We start from the raw sequence: 18,332 nt of genomic DNA on the forward strand, positions 1-18,332 counted from the left end.
CTGGAAGCCTAACACGGCGTGATCTTGTGCAAAAAGCCGCTCCCGAGCTCCAGCTGGAAGTGTAAAAAGAACCGGGCTGGATAAAAAAAAGAACCGGGCGGCCCGTTAAAATTGCTTAGCCGAGGTCCTGGAAGCCTAACACGGCGTGATCTTGTGCAAAAAGCCGCTCCCGAGCTCCAGCTGGAAGTGTAAAAAGAACCGGGCTGGATAAAAAAAAGAACCGGGCGGCCCGTTAAAATTGCTTAGCCGAGGTCCTGGAAGCCTAACCCGGCGTGATCTTGTGCAAATAGCCGCTGCCGAGCTCCAGCTGGAAGTGTGAAAAGAACCGGGCTGGATAAAAAAAAGAACCGGGCTGGATCAAAAAAGAACCGGGCGACCCGTTAAAATTGCTTAGCCGAGGTCCTGGAAGCCTAACACGGCGTGATCTTGTGCAAAAAGCCGCTCCCGAGCTCCAGCTGGAAGTGTAAAAAGAACCGGGCTGGATAAAAAAAGAACCGGGCTGGATAAAAAAAAGAACCGGGCGGCCCGTTAAAATTGCTTAGCCGAGGTCCTGGAAGCCTAACACGGCGTGATCTTGTGCAAAAAGCCGCTCCCGAGCTCCAGCTGGAAGTGTAAAAAGAACCGGGCTGGATAAAAAAAAGAACCGGGCGGCCCGTTAAAATTGCTTAGCCGAGGTCCTGGAAGCCTAACCCGGCGTGATCTTGTGCAAATAGCCGCTGCCGAGCTCCAGCTGGAAGTGTGAAAAGAACCGGGCTGGATAAAAAAAAGAACCGGGCTGGATCAAAAAAGAACCGGGCGACCCGTTAAAATTGCTTAGCCGAGGTCCTGGAAGCCTAACACGGCGTGATCTTGTGCAAAAAGCCGCTCCCGAGCTCCAGCTGGAAGTGTAAAAAGAACCGGGCTGGATAAAAAAAGAACCGGGCTGGATCAAAAAAAGAACCGGGCGACCCGTTAAAATTGCTTAGCCGAGGTCCTGGAAGCCTAACCCGGCGTGATCTTGTGCAAAAAGCCGCTCCCGAGCTCCAGCTGGAAGTGTAAAAAGAACCGGGCTGGATAAAAAAAAGAACCGGGCGGCCCGTTAAAATTGCTTAGCCGAGGTCCTGGAAGCCTAACCCGGCGTGATCTTGTGCAAAAAGCCGCTCCCGAGCTCCAGCTGGAAGTGTAAAAAGAACCGGGCTGGATAAAAAAAAAGAACCGGGCTGGATCAAAAAAGAACCGGGCGACCCGTTAAAATTGCTTAGCCGAGGTCCTGGAAGCCTAACCCGGCGTGATCTTGTGCAAATAGCCGCTGCCGAGCTCCAGCTGGAAGTGTGAAAAGAACCGGGCTGGATAAAAAAAAGAACCGGGCTGGATCAAAAAAGAACCGGGCGACCCGTTAAAATTGCTTAGCCGAGGTCCTGGAAGCCTAACACGGCGTGATCTTGTGCAAAAAGCCGCTCCCGAGCTCCAGCTGGAAGTGTAAAAAGAACCGGGCTGGATAAAAAAAGAACCGGGCTGGATCAAAAAAGAACCGGGCGACCCGTTAAAATTGCTTAGCCGAGGTCCTGGAAGCCTAACCCGGCGTGATCTTGTGCAAAAAGCCGCTCCCGAGCTCCAGCTGGAAGTGTAAAAAGAACCAGGCTGGATAAAAAAAAGAACCGGGCTGGATCAAAAAAGAACCGGGCGGCCCGTTAAAATTGCTTAGCCGAGGTCCTGGAAGCCTAACACGGCGTGATCTTGTGCAAAAAGCCGCTCCCGAGCTCCAGCTGGAAGTGTAAAAAGAACCGGGCTGGATAAAAAAAGAACCGGGCTGGATCAAAAAAGAACCGGGCGACCCGTTAAAATTGCTTAGCCGAGGTCCTGGAAGCCTAACACGGCGTGATCTTGCCCGAAAGTCGGCCTCTATACTTCCATTTTAGGTACCAGGCGCTCATAGTGTGTTGGTCCCACTAGTCAGTGTACTGGTCCCACTCGCTAGTGTACTGGTCCCCCTAGTCAGTGTACTCATCCAGTTACCCCCCGTTTTCCAAAACACAATCGGCACGTATAAGGGGGGGACTCCTGAGAGAGATGAGGTATATGCCAGCGCAACACCAATCCGCTCCGCGCTGGTTCCCATGTCGGCTACGGATGAATAAAACCAGCCTGTCCCCCCTGGAGCTCACGAGACACGGAATTTTTTCTAAGTGCCAACGGCTCTTCCGAGCAAACGTGTCCGCTCCGGCTGGTTCCCCCGTCGGCCTCGAATGACGAAAAATGCCGGTCTCCGCCCGGAGCTCATGACAAACGAAAAATTTTCTAAGTGCCAACGGCACTTGCGAGCGAATGTGTCCGCTCGGCGCTGGTTCCCGGGTCGAACCCGGAAGACGAAAAACGCCGGTCTCCGCCCGGAGCTCATGACAAACGAAAAATTTTCTAAGTGCCAACGGCACTTGCGAGCGAATGTGTCCGCTCGGCGCTGGTTCCCGGGTCGAACCCGGAAGACGAAAAACGCCGGTCCTCGCCCGGAGCTCATGACAAACGAAAAATTTTCTAAGTGCCAACGGCACTTGCGAGCGAATGTGTCCGCTCGGCGCTGGTTCCCGGGTCGAACCCGGAAGACGAAAAACGCCGGTCTCCGCCCGGAGCTCATGACAAACGAAAAATTTTCCAAGTGCCAACGGCACTTGCGAGCGAATGTGTCCGCTCGGCGCTGGTTCCCGGGTCGAACCCGGAAGACGAAAAACGCCGGTCCTCGCCCGGAGCTCATGACAAACGAAAAATTTTCTAAGTGCCAACGGCACTTGCGAGCGAATGTGTCCGCTCGGCGCTGGTTCCCGGGTCGGACCCGGAAGACGAAAAACGCCGGTCTCCGCCCGGAGCTCATGACAAACGAAAAATTTTCTAAGTGCCAACGGCACTTGCGAGCGAATGTGTCCGCTCGGCGCTGGTTCCCGGGTCGAACCCGGAAGACGAAAAACGCCGGTCCTCGCCCGGAGCTCATGACAAACGAAAAATTTTCTAAGTGCCAACGGCACTTGCGAGCGAATGTGTCCGCTCTGCGCTGGTTCCCGGGTCGGACCCGGAAGACGAAAAACGCCGGTCCTCGCCTGGAGGTCCCAGCAAAATCGGCGAAAAAACGACTAAGTGTCAACTTTCGAAAAAACGGCTAAGTGTCGACTTTCGAAAAAACGGCTAAGTGTCAACTTTCGAAAAAACGGCTAAGTGTCAACTTTCGAAAAAACGACTAAGTGTCGCCTCTCTGAAAAAACGGCAGAGTGCCCACGGCTCTGCGGGGCTTGTGAGTCCGCCCCGCGCCGGTTCGGCGGTCGGCCTCAAAAAGCGAAAAATCAGCCTCTCTCCCTGGAGCTCACCAAAAATTTGTCGAAATTTTTCTAAGTTCTCCTCGAGGTACCAGGGGGTGAGGTACCCGGGCTAAGATGCAGTACCTTTTTTGGTCTTCAGGTGCGCCAGAGTACAATGAAATGGTCCCAGTAGTCAGTGTACTCATCGACTTTCCCCCCGTTTTCCAAAGCACCTCGTTTACGAGTATGGAGGAGATGGTGCTGGTCTCCCCACGGCGTCGGACACGCCGTCCTCGACAGCACAAGGTCGGATAGAAGACCTGGAAAGCGCCGTGGCACGCGCTGGAGGTGGGCACTGTGGCGAAAAAACGACTAAGTGTCAACTTTCGAAAAAACGACTAAGTGTCAACTTTCGAAAAAACGGCTAAGTGTCAACTTTCGAAAAAACGACTAAGTGTCACCTCTCTGAAAAAATGGCAAAGTGTCGCCTCTCTGAAAATTTTCTAAGTGCCCACGGCTCTGCGGGCTCGTGCATCCGAGCCGCGCCGGTTCTGCAACCGGCCTAGAATGACGAAAAATAACGGTCTCCTCCTGGAGCTCACAGCCAATTGTGGCGAAAAAGTGGCAAAGTGCCCACGGCTCTGCGGGCTCGTGCATCCGACCCGCGCCGGTTCTGCAGCCGGCCTCGAATGACGAAAAATGACGGTCTCCTCCTGGAGCTCACAGCCAACTTGGCAAAAAGTTTCTAAGTGCCCACGGCCCTGCCGAGCTTTGGCGTCCGCCCAGCGCCGGTTCCGCAGTCGGCCTCGAATGACGAAAAATAACGGTCTCCTCCTGGAGCTCACAGCCAACTTGGCAAAAAGTTTCTAAGTGCCCACGGCCCTGCCGAGCTTTGGCGTCCGCCGAGCGCCGGTTCCGCAGTCGGCCTCGAATGACGAAAAATAACGGTCTCCTCCTGGAGCTCACAGCCAACTTGGCAAAAAGTTTCTAAGTGCCCACGGCCCTGCCGAGCTTTGGCGTCCGCCCAGCGCCGGTTCCGCAGTCGGCCTCGAATGACGAAAAATAACGGTCTCCTCCTGGAGCTCACAGCCAACTTGGCAAAAAGTTTCTAAGTGCCCACGGCCCTGCCGAGCTTTGGCGTCCGCCCAGCGCCGGTTCCGCAGTCGGCCTCGAATGACGAAAAATAACGGTCTCCTCCTGGAGCTCACAGCCAACTTGGCAAAAAGTTTCTAAGTGCCCACGGCCCTGCCGAGCTTTGGCGTCCGCCCAGCGCCGGTTCCGCAGTCGGCCTCGAATGACGAAAAATAACGTCTCCTCCTGGAGCTCACAGCCAACTTGGCAAAAAGTTTCTAAGTGCCCACGGCCCTGCCGAGCTTTGGCGTCCGCCCAGCGCCGGTTCCGCAGTCGGCCTCGAATGACGAAAAATAACGGTCTCCTCCTGGAGCTCACAGCCAACTTGGCAAAAAGTTTCTAAGTGCCCACGGCCCTGCCGAGCTTTGGCGTCCGCCCAGCGCCGGTTCCGCAGTCGGCCTCGAATGACGAAAAATAACGGTCTCCTCCTGGAGCTCACAGCCAACTTGGCAAAAAGTTTCTAAGTGCCCACGGCCCTGCCGAGCTTTGGCGTCCGCCCAGCGCCGGTTCCGCAGTCGGCCTCGAATGACGAAAAATAACGGTCTCCTCCTGGAGCTCACAGCCAACTTGGCAAAAAGTTTCTAAGTGCCCACGGCCCTGCCGAGCTTTGGCGTCCGCCCAGCGCCGGTTCCGCAGTCGGCCTCGAATGACGAAAAATAACGGTCTCCTCCTGGAGCTCACAGCCAACTTGGCAAAAAGTTTCTAAGTGCCCACGGCCCTGCCGAGCTTTGGCGTCCGCCCAGCGCCGGTTCCGCAGTCGGCCTCGAATGACGAAAAATAACGGTCTCCTCCTGGAGCTCACAGCCAACTTGGCAAAAAGTTTCTAAGTGTCACATCTCTGAAAAAACGGCTAAGTGTCGACTTTCGAAAAAACGGCAAAGTGTCACATCTCTGAAAAAACGGCTAAGTGTCGACTTTCGAAAAAACGGCTAAGTGTCAACTTTCGAAAAAACGGCTAAGTGTCGCCTCTCTGAAAAAACGGCAAAGTGTCAACTTTCGAAAAAACGACAGAGTGTCGCCTCTCTGAAAAAACGACTAAGTGTCGACTCTGAGAAAATGGCAAAGTGCCCACGGCTCTGCGGGCTCGTGCATCCGACCCGCGCCGGTTCCCCAGCCGGCCTGAAATAAGGCAAAACCAGCCTCTCCGCCTGGAGCTCAGAGCCAACTTGGCGAATATTTTCTAAGTGCCCACGGCTCTGCGTGGCTACGGCGTCTGCCCAGCGCCGGTTCCTGGGTCGAACCCCGAGGACGAGGAATGCCGGTCTCCGCCTGGAGGTCCCAGCTTAATCGGCGAAAATTTTCTAAGTGCCCACGGCTCTGCCGGGCTCGTGCATCCGACCCGCGCCGGTTCCCCAGCCGGCCTGAAATAAGGCAAAACCAGCCTCTCCCCCTGGAGCTCAGAGCCAATTGTGGCGAAAAAACGACTAAGTGTCAACTTTCGAAAAAACGACTAAGTGTCAACTTTCCAAAAAAACGGCTAAGTGTCGACTTTCGAAAAAACGGCTAAGTGTCAACTTTCGAAAAAACGACTAAGTGTCGCCTCCGAAAAAACGACTAAGTGTCGCCTCTCTGAAAAAACGACTAAGTGCCCACGGCTCTGCGGGGCTTGTGAGTCCGCCCCGCGCCGGTTCGGCGGTCGGCCTCAAAAAGCGAAAAATCAGCCTCTCTCCCTGGAGCTCACCAAAAATTTGTCGAAATTTTTCTAAGTTCTCCTCGAGGTACCAGGGGGTGAGGTACCCGGGCTAAGATGCAGTACCTTTTTTGGTCTTCAGGTGCGCCAGAGTACAATGAAATGGTCCCAGTAGTCAGTGTACTCATCGACTTTCCCCCCGTTTTCCAAAGCACCTCGTTTACGAGTATGGAGGAGATGGTGCTGGTCTCCCCACGGCGTCGGACACGCCGTCCTCGACAGCACAAGGTCGGATAGAAGACCTGAAAAGCGCCGTGGCACGCGCTGGAGGTGTCACTGTGGCGAAAAAGTGACTAAGTGTCAACTTTCGAAAAAACGGCTAAGTGTCAACTTTCGAAAAAACGGCTAAGTGTCAACTTTCGAAAAAACGACAAAGTGTCACCTCTCTGAAAAAACGGCAAAGTGTCAACTTTTGAAAAAAACGACTAAGTGTCAACTTTCGAAAAAACGACTAAGTGTCACCTCTCTGAAAAAATGGCAAAGTGTCAACTGCGAATGTGGTGGTGCATGGAAGGAAGTGGAGGACGGCCGCCTCCTTAAACACAGGCCGAAGAGGAGCGTCAGGGCCGGCTCCTTAAACACGGACCGAGTGTCGCCCTTAACACAGACCAAGCGGAGGACGGCCGCATCCCTAAATACAGGCCGAACCGGAGCGCGAGGGCCGCTCCTTAAACACGGACCGAGTGTCGCCCTTAACACAGACCAAGCGGAGGACGGCCGCCTCCCTAAATACAGGCCGAACCGGAGCGCGAGGGCCGCTCCTTAAACACGGACCGAGTGTCGCCCTTAACACAGACCAAGGGGAGGACGGCCGCCTCCTTAAACACAGGCCGGAGAGGAGCGTCAGGGCCAGGCTCCTTAAACACGGACCGAGTGTCGCCCTTAACACAGACCAAGCGGAGGACGGCCGCCTCCCTAAATACAGGCCGAACCGGAGCGCGAGGGCCAGGCTCCTTAAACACGGACCGAGTGTCGCCCTTAACACAGACCAAGGGGAGGACGGCCGCCTCCTTAAACACAGGCCGGAGAGGAGCGTCAGGGCCAGGCTCCTTAAACACGGACCGAGTGTCGCCCTTAACACAGACCAAGCGGAGGACGGCCGCCTCCCTAAATACAGGCCGAACCGGAGCGCGAGGGCCAGGCTCCTTAAACACGGACCGAGTGTCGCCCTTAACACAGACCAAGGGGAGGACGGCCGCCTCCTTAAACACAGGCCGAACCGGAGCGCGAGTGTTGCTCCTTAAACACGGACCGAGTGGAGGACGGCCGCCTCCTTAAACACAGGCCGAACAAAATGACACAAAGTGTCAACTGCGAATGTTGTCCATCCAAGGAAGGAGCGTGATGCCCGGCCGGCTCCTTAAACACAGGCCGAGAGTCGCCCCGGACGGTCCGCCTCGCGGCGCCCGTCTGCTCGGATAAAATGACACAAAGTGTCAACTGCGAATGTTGTCCATCCAAGGAAGGAGCGTGATGCCCGGCCGGCTCCTTAAACACAGGCCGAGAGTCGCCCCGGACGGTCCGCCTCGCGGCGCCCGCCCGCTCGGATAAAATGACACAAAGTGTCAACTGCGAATGTTGTCCATCCAAGGAAGGAGCGTGATGCCCGGCCGGCTCCTTAAACAAAGGCCGAGAGTCGCCCCGGACGGTCCGCCTCGCGGCGCCCGCCCGCTCGGATAAAATGACACAAAGTGTCAACTACGAATGTTGTCCATCCAAGGAAGGAGCGTGATGCCCGGCCGGCTCCTTAAACACAGGCCGAGAGTCGCCCCGGACGGTCCGCCTCGCGGCGCCCGTCTGCTCGGATAAAATGACACAAAGTGTCAACTGCGAATGTTGTCCATCCAAGGAAGGAGCGTGATGCCCGGCCGGCTCCTTAAACACAGGCCGAGAGTCGCCCCGGACGGTCCGCCTCGCGGCGCCCGCCCGCTCGGATAAAATGACACAAAGTGTCAACTACGAATGTTGTCCATCCAAGGAAGGAGCGTGATGCCGAGCTTTGGCGTCCGCCGAGCGCCGGTTCCGCAGTCGGCCTCGAATGACGAAAAATAACGGTCTCCTCCTGGAGCTCACAGCCAACTTGGCAAAAAGTTTCTAAGTGCCCACGGCCCTGCCGAGCTTTGGCGTCCGCCCAGCGCCGGTTCCGCAGTCGGCCTCGAATGACGAAAAATAACGGTCTCCTCCTGGAGCTCACAGCCAACTTGGCAAAAAGTTTCTAAGTGCCCACGGCCCTGCCGAGCTTTGGCGTCCGCCCAGCGCCGGTTCCGCAGTCGGCCTCGAATGACGAAAAATAACGGTCTCCTCCTGGAGCTCACAGCCAACTTGGCAAAAAGTTTCTAAGTGCCCACGGCCCTGCCGAGCTTTGGCGTCCGCCCAGCGCCGGTTCCGCAGTCGGCCTCGAATGACGAAAAATAACGTCTCCTCCTGGAGCTCACAGCCAACTTGGCAAAAAGTTTCTAAGTGCCCACGGCCCTGCCGAGCTTTGGCGTCCGCCCAGCGCCGGTTCCGCAGTCGGCCTCGAATGACGAAAAATAACGGTCTCCTCCTGGAGCTCACAGCCAACTTGGCAAAAAGTTTCTAAGTGCCCACGGCCCTGCCGAGCTTTGGCGTCCGCCCAGCGCCGGTTCCGCAGTCGGCCTCGAATGACGAAAAATAACGGTCTCCTCCTGGAGCTCACAGCCAACTTGGCAAAAAGTTTCTAAGTGCCCACGGCCCTGCCGAGCTTTGGCGTCCGCCCAGCGCCGGTTCCGCAGTCGGCCTCGAATGACGAAAAATAACGGTCTCCTCCTGGAGCTCACAGCCAACTTGGCAAAAAGTTTCTAAGTGCCCACGGCCCTGCCGAGCTTTGGCGTCCGCCCAGCGCCGGTTCCGCAGTCGGCCTCGAATGACGAAAAATAACGGTCTCCTCCTGGAGCTCACAGCCAACTTGGCAAAAAGTTTCTAAGTGCCCACGGCCCTGCCGAGCTTTGGCGTCCGCCCAGCGCCGGTTCCGCAGTCGGCCTCGAATGACGAAAAATAACGGTCTCCTCCTGGAGCTCACAGCCAACTTGGCAAAAAGTTTCTAAGTGTCACATCTCTGAAAAAACGGCTAAGTGTCGACTTTCGAAAAAACGGCAAAGTGTCACATCTCTGAAAAAACGGCTAAGTGTCGACTTTCGAAAAAACGGCTAAGTGTCAACTTTCGAAAAAACGGCTAAGTGTCGCCTCTCTGAAAAAACGGCAAAGTGTCAACTTTCGAAAAAACGACAGAGTGTCGCCTCTCTGAAAAAACGACTAAGTGTCGACTCTGAGAAAATGGCAAAGTGCCCACGGCTCTGCGGGCTCGTGCATCCGACCCGCGCCGGTTCCCCAGCCGGCCTGAAATAAGGCAAAACCAGCCTCTCCGCCTGGAGCTCAGAGCCAACTTGGCGAATATTTTCTAAGTGCCCACGGCTCTGCGTGGCTACGGCGTCTGCCCAGCGCCGGTTCCTGGGTCGAACCCCGAGGACGAGGAATGCCGGTCTCCGCCTGGAGGTCCCAGCTTAATCGGCGAAAATTTTCTAAGTGCCCACGGCTCTGCCGGGCTCGTGCATCCGACCCGCGCCGGTTCCCCAGCCGGCCTGAAATAAGGCAAAACCAGCCTCTCCCCCTGGAGCTCAGAGCCAATTGTGGCGAAAAAACGACTAAGTGTCAACTTTCGAAAAAACGACTAAGTGTCAACTTTCCAAAAAAACGGCTAAGTGTCGACTTTCGAAAAAACGGCTAAGTGTCAACTTTCGAAAAAACGACTAAGTGTCGCCTCCGAAAAAACGACTAAGTGTCGCCTCTCTGAAAAAACGACTAAGTGCCCACGGCTCTGCGGGGCTTGTGAGTCCGCCCCGCGCCGGTTCGGCGGTCGGCCTCAAAAAGCGAAAAATCAGCCTCTCTCCCTGGAGCTCACCAAAAATTTGTCGAAATTTTTCTAAGTTCTCCTCGAGGTACCAGGGGGTGAGGTACCCGGGCTAAGATGCAGTACCTTTTTTGGTCTTCAGGTGCGCCAGAGTACAATGAAATGGTCCCAGTAGTCAGTGTACTCATCGACTTTCCCCCCGTTTTCCAAAGCACCTCGTTTACGAGTATGGAGGAGATGGTGCTGGTCTCCCCACGGCGTCGGACACGCCGTCCTCGACAGCACAAGGTCGGATAGAAGACCTGAAAAGCGCCGTGGCACGCGCTGGAGGTGTCACTGTGGCGAAAAAGTGACTAAGTGTCAACTTTCGAAAAAACGGCTAAGTGTCAACTTTCGAAAAAACGGCTAAGTGTCAACTTTCGAAAAAACGACAAAGTGTCACCTCTCTGAAAAAACGGCAAAGTGTCAACTTTTGAAAAAAACGACTAAGTGTCAACTTTCGAAAAAACGACTAAGTGTCACCTCTCTGAAAAAATGGCAAAGTGTCAACTGCGAATGTGGTGGTGCATGGAAGGAAGTGGAGGACGGCCGCCTCCTTAAACACAGGCCGAAGAGGAGCGTCAGGGCCGGCTCCTTAAACACGGACCGAGTGTCGCCCTTAACACAGACCAAGCGGAGGACGGCCGCATCCCTAAATACAGGCCGAACCGGAGCGCGAGGGCCGCTCCTTAAACACGGACCGAGTGTCGCCCTTAACACAGACCAAGCGGAGGACGGCCGCCTCCCTAAATACAGGCCGAACCGGAGCGCGAGGGCCGCTCCTTAAACACGGACCGAGTGTCGCCCTTAACACAGACCAAGGGGAGGACGGCCGCCTCCTTAAACACAGGCCGGAGAGGAGCGTCAGGGCCAGGCTCCTTAAACACGGACCGAGTGTCGCCCTTAACACAGACCAAGCGGAGGACGGCCGCCTCCCTAAATACAGGCCGAACCGGAGCGCGAGGGCCAGGCTCCTTAAACACGGACCGAGTGTCGCCCTTAACACAGACCAAGGGGAGGACGGCCGCCTCCTTAAACACAGGCCGGAGAGGAGCGTCAGGGCCAGGCTCCTTAAACACGGACCGAGTGTCGCCCTTAACACAGACCAAGCGGAGGACGGCCGCCTCCCTAAATACAGGCCGAACCGGAGCGCGAGGGCCAGGCTCCTTAAACACGGACCGAGTGTCGCCCTTAACACAGACCAAGGGGAGGACGGCCGCCTCCTTAAACACAGGCCGAACCGGAGCGCGAGTGTTGCTCCTTAAACACGGACCGAGTGGAGGACGGCCGCCTCCTTAAACACAGGCCGAACAAAATGACACAAAGTGTCAACTGCGAATGTTGTCCATCCAAGGAAGGAGCGTGATGCCCGGCCGGCTCCTTAAACACAGGCCGAGAGTCGCCCCGGACGGTCCGCCTCGCGGCGCCCGTCTGCTCGGATAAAATGACACAAAGTGTCAACTGCGAATGTTGTCCATCCAAGGAAGGAGCGTGATGCCCGGCCGGCTCCTTAAACACAGGCCGAGAGTCGCCCCGGACGGTCCGCCTCGCGGCGCCCGCCCGCTCGGATAAAATGACACAAAGTGTCAACTACGAATGTTGTCCATCCAAGGAAGGAGCGTGATGCCCGGCCGGCTCCTTAAACACAGGCCGAGAGTCGCCCCGGACGGTCCGCCTCGCGGCGCCCGTCTGCTCGGATAAAATGACACAAAGTGTCAACTGCGAATGTTGTCCATCCAAGGAAGGAGCGTGATGCCCGGCCGGCTCCTTAAACACAGGCCGAGAGTCGCCCCGGACGGTCCGCCTCGCGGCGCCCGCCCGCTCGGATAAAATGACACAAAGTGTCAACTGCGAATGTTGTCCATCCAAGGAAGGAGCGTGATGCCCGGCCGGCTCCTTAAACAAAGGCCGAGAGTCGCCCCGGACGGTCCGCCTCGCGGCGCCCGCCCGCTCGGATAAAATGACACAAAGTGTCAACTACGAATGTTGTCCATCCAAGGAAGGAGCGTGATGCCCGGCCGGCTCCTTAAACACAGGCCGAGAGTCGCCCCGGACGGTCCGCCTCGCGGCGCCCGTCTGCTCGGATAAAATGACACAAAGTGTCAACTGCGAATGTTGTCCATCCAAGGAAGGAGCGTGATGCCCGGCCGGCTCCTTAAACACAGGCCGAGAGTCGCCCCGGACGGTCCGCCTCGCGGCGCCCGCCCGCTCGGATAAAATGACACAAAGTGTCAACTACGAATGTTGTCCATCCAAGGAAGGAGCGTGATGCCCGGCCGGCTCCTTAAACACAGGCCGAGAGTCGCCCCGGACGGTCCGCCTCGCGGCGCCCGCCCGCTCGGATAAAATGACACAAAGTGTCAACTACGAATGTTGTCCATCCAAGGAAGGAGCGTGATGCCCGGCCGGCTCCTTAAACACAGGCCGAGAGTCGCCCCGGACGGTCCGCCTCGCGGCGCCCGTCCGCTCGGATAAAATGACACAAAGTGTCAACTGCGAATGTTGTCCATCCAAGGAAGGAGCGTGATGCCCGGCCGGCTCCTTAAACACAGGCCGAGAGTCGCCCCGGACGGTCCGCCTCGCGGCGCCCGCCCGCTCGGATAAAATGACACAAAGTGTCAACTATGAATGTTGTCCATCCAAGGAGGGAGCGTGAGGCCCGGCCGGCTCCGAAAACACAGGCCGAGAGTCGCCCCGGACGGTCCGCCTCGCGGCGCCCGTCTGCTCGGATAAAATGACACAAAGTGTCAACTGCGAATGTTGTCCATCCAAGGAAGGAGCGTGATGCCCGGCCGGCTCCTTAAACACAGGCCGAGAGTCGCCCCGGACGGTCCGCCTCGCGGCGCCCGCCCGCTCGGATAAAATGACACAAAGTGTCAACTACGAATGTTGTCCATCCAAGGAGGGAGCGTGAGGCCCGGCCGGCTCCGAAAACACAGGCCGAGAGTCGCCCCGGACGGTCCGCCTCGCGGCGCCCGTCTGCTCGGATAAAATGACACAAAGTGTCAACTGCGAATGTTGTCCATCCAAGGAAGGAGCGTGATGCCCGGCCGGCTCCTTAAACACAGGCCGAGAGTCGCCCCGGACGGTCCGCCTCGCGGCGCCCGCCCGCTCGGATAAAATGACACAAAGTGTCAACTACGAATGTTGTCCATCCAAGGAAGGAGCGTGATGCCCGGCCGGCTCCTTAAACAAAGGCCGAGAGTCGCCCCGGACGGTCCGCCTCTCGAGGCGCCCGCCCGCTCGGATAAAATGAAACAAAGTGTCAACTACGAATGTTGGCGCTCCCCGCGCCGCCCCGCAGGCCCCGGCGCGACCGTACTGCGGCGAGACCGAGACGACCCGGAAAAAGCATCCATCCCACCTAGCCACGATCCACGGAGGCCGAGCGAGCGGCTGAGTGTCGGGCGCCGCGCGTGCGAGCGTCCGCCGGCCGCGCCGGTCCTTCTGCGAATGACGTTTCTCAAACCCTCCTGCTTGATAGCGGCGGCACCACGGGAAGCCGTCCACACACACCGTCCGACCTCTATCCGAAAAGCCTTCCCGACCAACCGCGGTCGCGGGGGCGTCTGTCGCTCCGCATCGGGGGGGCGTATGGCTTCCGCGCTACGCGCTGCGGGCTCGGGGGGGCCGCAACGGCTGAGTCTGACTCGGCCGGGGCGCAGCTTCCCTCCCGGCAGTCAGCAATAGTGCCGATCGTGCCTGCCACCAGCCCCCTCCCCGACGGGTTCGTCGGCGCCGGCTGGCCACCGTCCGCCTTCGTTCCCCGAGGGTTCCCAACCAGCGCCGATCCAACTCCGCATCCTGGCCGCACGCAGTGCGTGCCTCGCGCGGGTAAGTCGCCGGCGCAGCGCCGCAGCTCCCGACCCCCGCGTACGGGAATAGTTGAGGGCCTCAGCGGGCCGCACCGACCGAGTCCGACTCGGGCCGGGGCGCAGATTCCCGCCTGGGTGACCGAACGTTCTCTGCTCGGGCCGGAGGGCCGACGCCCGTCCCCCCCCGTCGTCCCCCACGGACCGCCTCCGAGGCCACTTCGCACGGCTCATCCTCGGCCCCCTACCAATGCTTAATCGATGGGGCCGCCCGGCCGGATTCGCGCCCCCCTGTCCTCCGCCAGTCTCCCCAGACTAACCCGAGTTACCGCCCAGCTCGCCTAACCTTGCACTCGCTCTGCCAAACGGTCGTGTAGTCGGCGGGCCGTCCTACGGGTCGCCCTCCGGCCCCAAACGCGCGGCGGGATAGCGGCAAGGCGGCGGCAGCGGCCAGCGGCGTCGGGGCGCTCGCACCGGAGAAGAGGCGTCTTACGAGGCCGGGCGCAGCTCCCTCTCGTTTACTTGCTGAGTAGCGGCGCTCGAAGGTTCCGCGGCGAGCGCGGCTCAACCCACCGAACGTCCCCCTGCAGCGGGCTCCATCGAAGGGCCGTCCCGCCGGATTCGCACCACCCTGTCCACCGCAAAGTCGTCCAACCGACTGCACGAGTTACCGCCCGGTTCGCCTAACCTTGCATCGCCCCGCCAAACGAGCGAGTTGCCGGCCGTCCTACGGGTCGCGCACCGGCCCCACACGTGCGGAGGGCTAGCGGCAAGGCGGCGGCGGCGGTCAGCGGCGTCGGGGTCAAACTCAGCACCGGACAGGGGGTGTCTTACGAGGCCGGGCGCAGCTCCTCTCGTTTAGGGGTCCGCGAGGGTCGCGTTCGAGGTTCCGCGTCCTCGGCTTCGGCTGCGCCGGGTCCAGCCCGATCCATCTCACCCCGCGGCAGCCTCAGACCACCTAGAGCCCCCGCGAACCGCGGCCGGCGTCCGGAAAACAGTCGCGCGAGCCCCCGCTCCGGCGGGCCGGCGAGCGAGAGGCGCTACCCAGCCACCCTCTCTCCTACCTGGTTGATCCTGCCAGTAGCATATGCTTGTCTCAAAGATTAAGCCATGCAAGTCTAAGTGCACACGGCCCGTACAGCGAAACTGCGAATGGCTCATTAAATCAGTTATGGTTCCTTTGATCGCTCCTCAGTTACTTGGATAACTGTGGCAATTCTAGAGCTAATACATGCAAACGGGCGCCGACCTCCGGGGACGCACGCATTTATCAGACCCAAAACCCACGCGGTGCCCGGGCGCGCGGGCCCAGGGGTCGCGCCGGCGTTCACGCGCCGCGCCGCGGCCCTCCGCGCGTCCGGCCCGGCCTCCCTTGGTGATCCTCGATAACTTCCAGCCGATCGCCGGCCCTCCGCGGCGGCGACGTCTCATTCGAATGTCTGCCCTATCACCTCCGACAGGGAGGCAGCCTATCAGGTCTAAATGACTTGCATACGACCTGATTCTGGGTCAGGGTCTCGTAAGTAGCAGAGCAGCTACATCGCTGCGATCTATTGAGAGTCAGCCCTCGATCCAACCTTTTGTCGGCCGGTGTCACCTCCGGGGGCCGGTCGGCATCCCCCCTCCGGGGTGGGCCGCTACCAGGGGCGTCATCGGACTTTGAAGAAATTACGCCGCGGCGGAAGACAGCGGGCGCGCCCGGGGATGAGGCAGCATCCCTGGGCCGCGGAGGGGAGGAGGCAGCCTCCCCGGGGCGGAACTTAGTCTCCGTAGAATGACGGCGGGCGTGCGTAAAGGGCGCGTCCGGGGATGAGGCAGCATCCCCGGGCCGCGGAGGGGAGGAAGCAGCCTCCCCGGGGCGGAACTTAGTCTCCGTAGAATGACGGCGGGCGTGCGTAAAGGGCGCGCCCGGGGATAGCCCATTCATTTACAACGGCGTGTCCGCCAGGCGGCGACATTTCCCCGTTACCGGTGGCTGCGCGGCGGGTGAGTGACAGAGCTTATCCGAGCGGCTGGAATTCTGCGCCGGCGTGGTCGAGCGTGAGGCCTCGGCCCTTTGGCTGCCTGGTACCTAAACACTTCCATTGATCCAGCCACGGAGGGTGCTGGCTGGTGGCTCCATACCTCCAGAGCTCCATACTTCCATAGCTGCAGAGCTCCATAGCTCCATACCTCCATACCTCCAGAGCTCCATACTTCCATAGCTCTATACTTCCATAGCTCCATAGCACCAGAGCTCCATACCTCCAGAGCTCCATAGCACCAGAGCTCCATAGCTCCATAGCACCAGAGCTCCATAGCTCCATAGCACCAGAGCTCCATACCTCCAGAGCTCCAGAGCTCCATAGCACCAGAGCTCCATAGCTCCATAGCACCAGAGCTCCATAGCTCCATAGCACCAGAGCTCCATAGCTCCATAGCTCCATAGCACCAGAGCTCCATAGCTCCATAGCACCAGAGCTCCATAGCTCCATAGCACCAGAGCTCCATACTTCCATAGCTCCAGGGCTCCATAGCTCCAGGGCTCCATAGCTCCATACCTCCATAGCTCCATAGCTCCATACTTCCAGAGCTCCATAGCTCCATACTTCCATAGCTCCATAGCTCCATACTTCCATAGCACCAGAGCTCCATACTTCCATAGCACCAGAGCTCCAGAGCTCCAGAGCTCCAGCCTGGGTGGCTGGTGGCTCCATAGCTCCATACTTCCATAGCTCTAAGTCAGAGAGTTGGCGAAAATTGCACTAAGTGCGAAAGCCCATTCATTTACAACGGCGTGTCCACAAGGCGGCGACATTTCCCCGTTACCGGTGGCTGCGCGGCGGGTGAGTGACAGAGCTTATCCGAGCGGCTGGAACTCTGCGCCGGCGTGGTCGAGCGTGAGGCCTCGGCCCTTTGGCTGCCTGGTACCTAAAACACTTCCATTGATCCAGCCACGGAGGGTGCTGGCTGGTGGCTCCATACCTCCATAGCTCCATAGCACCAGAGCTCCATAGCTCCATAGCACCAGAGCTCCATGGCTTCAGAGCTCCATAGCACCATAGCTCCATACCTCCAGAGCTCCAGGGCTCCATAGCTCCATACCTCCAGAGCTCCATACCTCCAGAGCTCCATACCTCCAGAGCTCCATACTTCCAGAGCTCCATAGCTCCATAGCTCCATAGCACCAGAGCTCCATAGCTCCATAGCACCAGAGCTCCATGGCTTCAGAGCTCCATAGCACCATAGCTCCATACCTCCAGAGCTCCAGGGCTCCATAGCTCCATACCTCCAGAGCTCCATACCTCCAGAGCTCCATACCTCCAGAGCTCCATAGCACCAGAGCTCCATAGCTCCATAGCACCAGAGCTCCATAGCACCAGAGCTCCATAGCACCAGAGCTCCATAGCTCCATAGCACCAGAGCTCCATAGCTATATAGCACCAGAGCTCCATACTTCCAGAGCTCCATAGCTCCATAGCTCCATAGCACCAGAGCTCCATAGCTCCATAGCACCAGAGCTCCATAGCTCCATAGCACCAGAGCTCCATACTTCCATAGCTCCATAGCTCCATACCTCCAGAGCTCCATAGCTCCATAGCTCCATACCTCCAGAGCTCCATAGCTCCAGAGCTCCATAGCTCCATAGCTCCATAGCACCAGAGCTCCATAGCTCCATAGCACCAAAGCTCCATACTTCCATAGCTCCAGGGCTCCATAGCTCCAGGGCTCCATACCTCCAGAGCTCCATAGCTCCATACTTCCAGAGCTCCATAGCTCCATACTTCCATAGCTCCATACTTCCATACCTCCATAGCTCCATACTTCCATAGCACCAGAGCTCCATACTTCCATAGCACCAGAGCTCCATACCTCCAGAGCTCCAGAGCTCCAGCCTGGGTGGCTGGTGGCTCCATAGCTCCATACTTCCATAGCTCTAAGTCAGAGAGTTGGCGAAAATTGCACTAAGTGCGAAAGCCCATTCATTTACAACGGCGTGTCCACAAGGCGGCGACATTTCCCCGTTACCGGTGGCTGCGCGGCGGGTGAGTGACAGAGCTTATCCGAGCGGCTGGAACTCTGCGCCGGCGTGGTCGAGCGTGAGGCCTCGGCCCTTTGGCTGCCTGGTACCTAAAACACTTCCATTGATCCAGCCACGGAGGGTGCTGGCTGGTGGCTCCATACCTCCATAGCTCCATAGCACCAGAGCTCCATAGCTCCATAGCACCAGAGCTCCATGGCTTCAGAGCTCCATAGCACCATAGCTCCATACCTCCAGAGCTCCATGGCTCCATAGCTCCATACCTCCAGAGCTCCATACCTCCAGAGCTCCATACCTCCAGAGCTCCATAGCACCAGAGCTCCATGGCTTCAGAGCTCCATAGCACCATAGCTCCATACCTCCAGAGCTCCAGGGCTCCATAGCTCCATACCTCCAGAGCTCCATACCTTCAGAGCTCCATACCTCCAGAGCTCCATAGCACCAGAGCTCCATGGCTTCAGAGCTCCATAGCACCATAGCTCCATACCTCCAGAGCTCCAGGGCTCCA

The sequence above is a fragment of the Syngnathus leptorhynchus genome, unplaced genomic scaffold (assembly GCF_054491065.1).
Source record: "Syngnathus leptorhynchus isolate UIUO unplaced genomic scaffold, UIUO_Slep HiC_scaffold_27, whole genome shotgun sequence".
Classification (NCBI taxonomy): Eukaryota; Metazoa; Chordata; class Actinopteri; order Syngnathiformes; family Syngnathidae; genus Syngnathus; species Syngnathus leptorhynchus.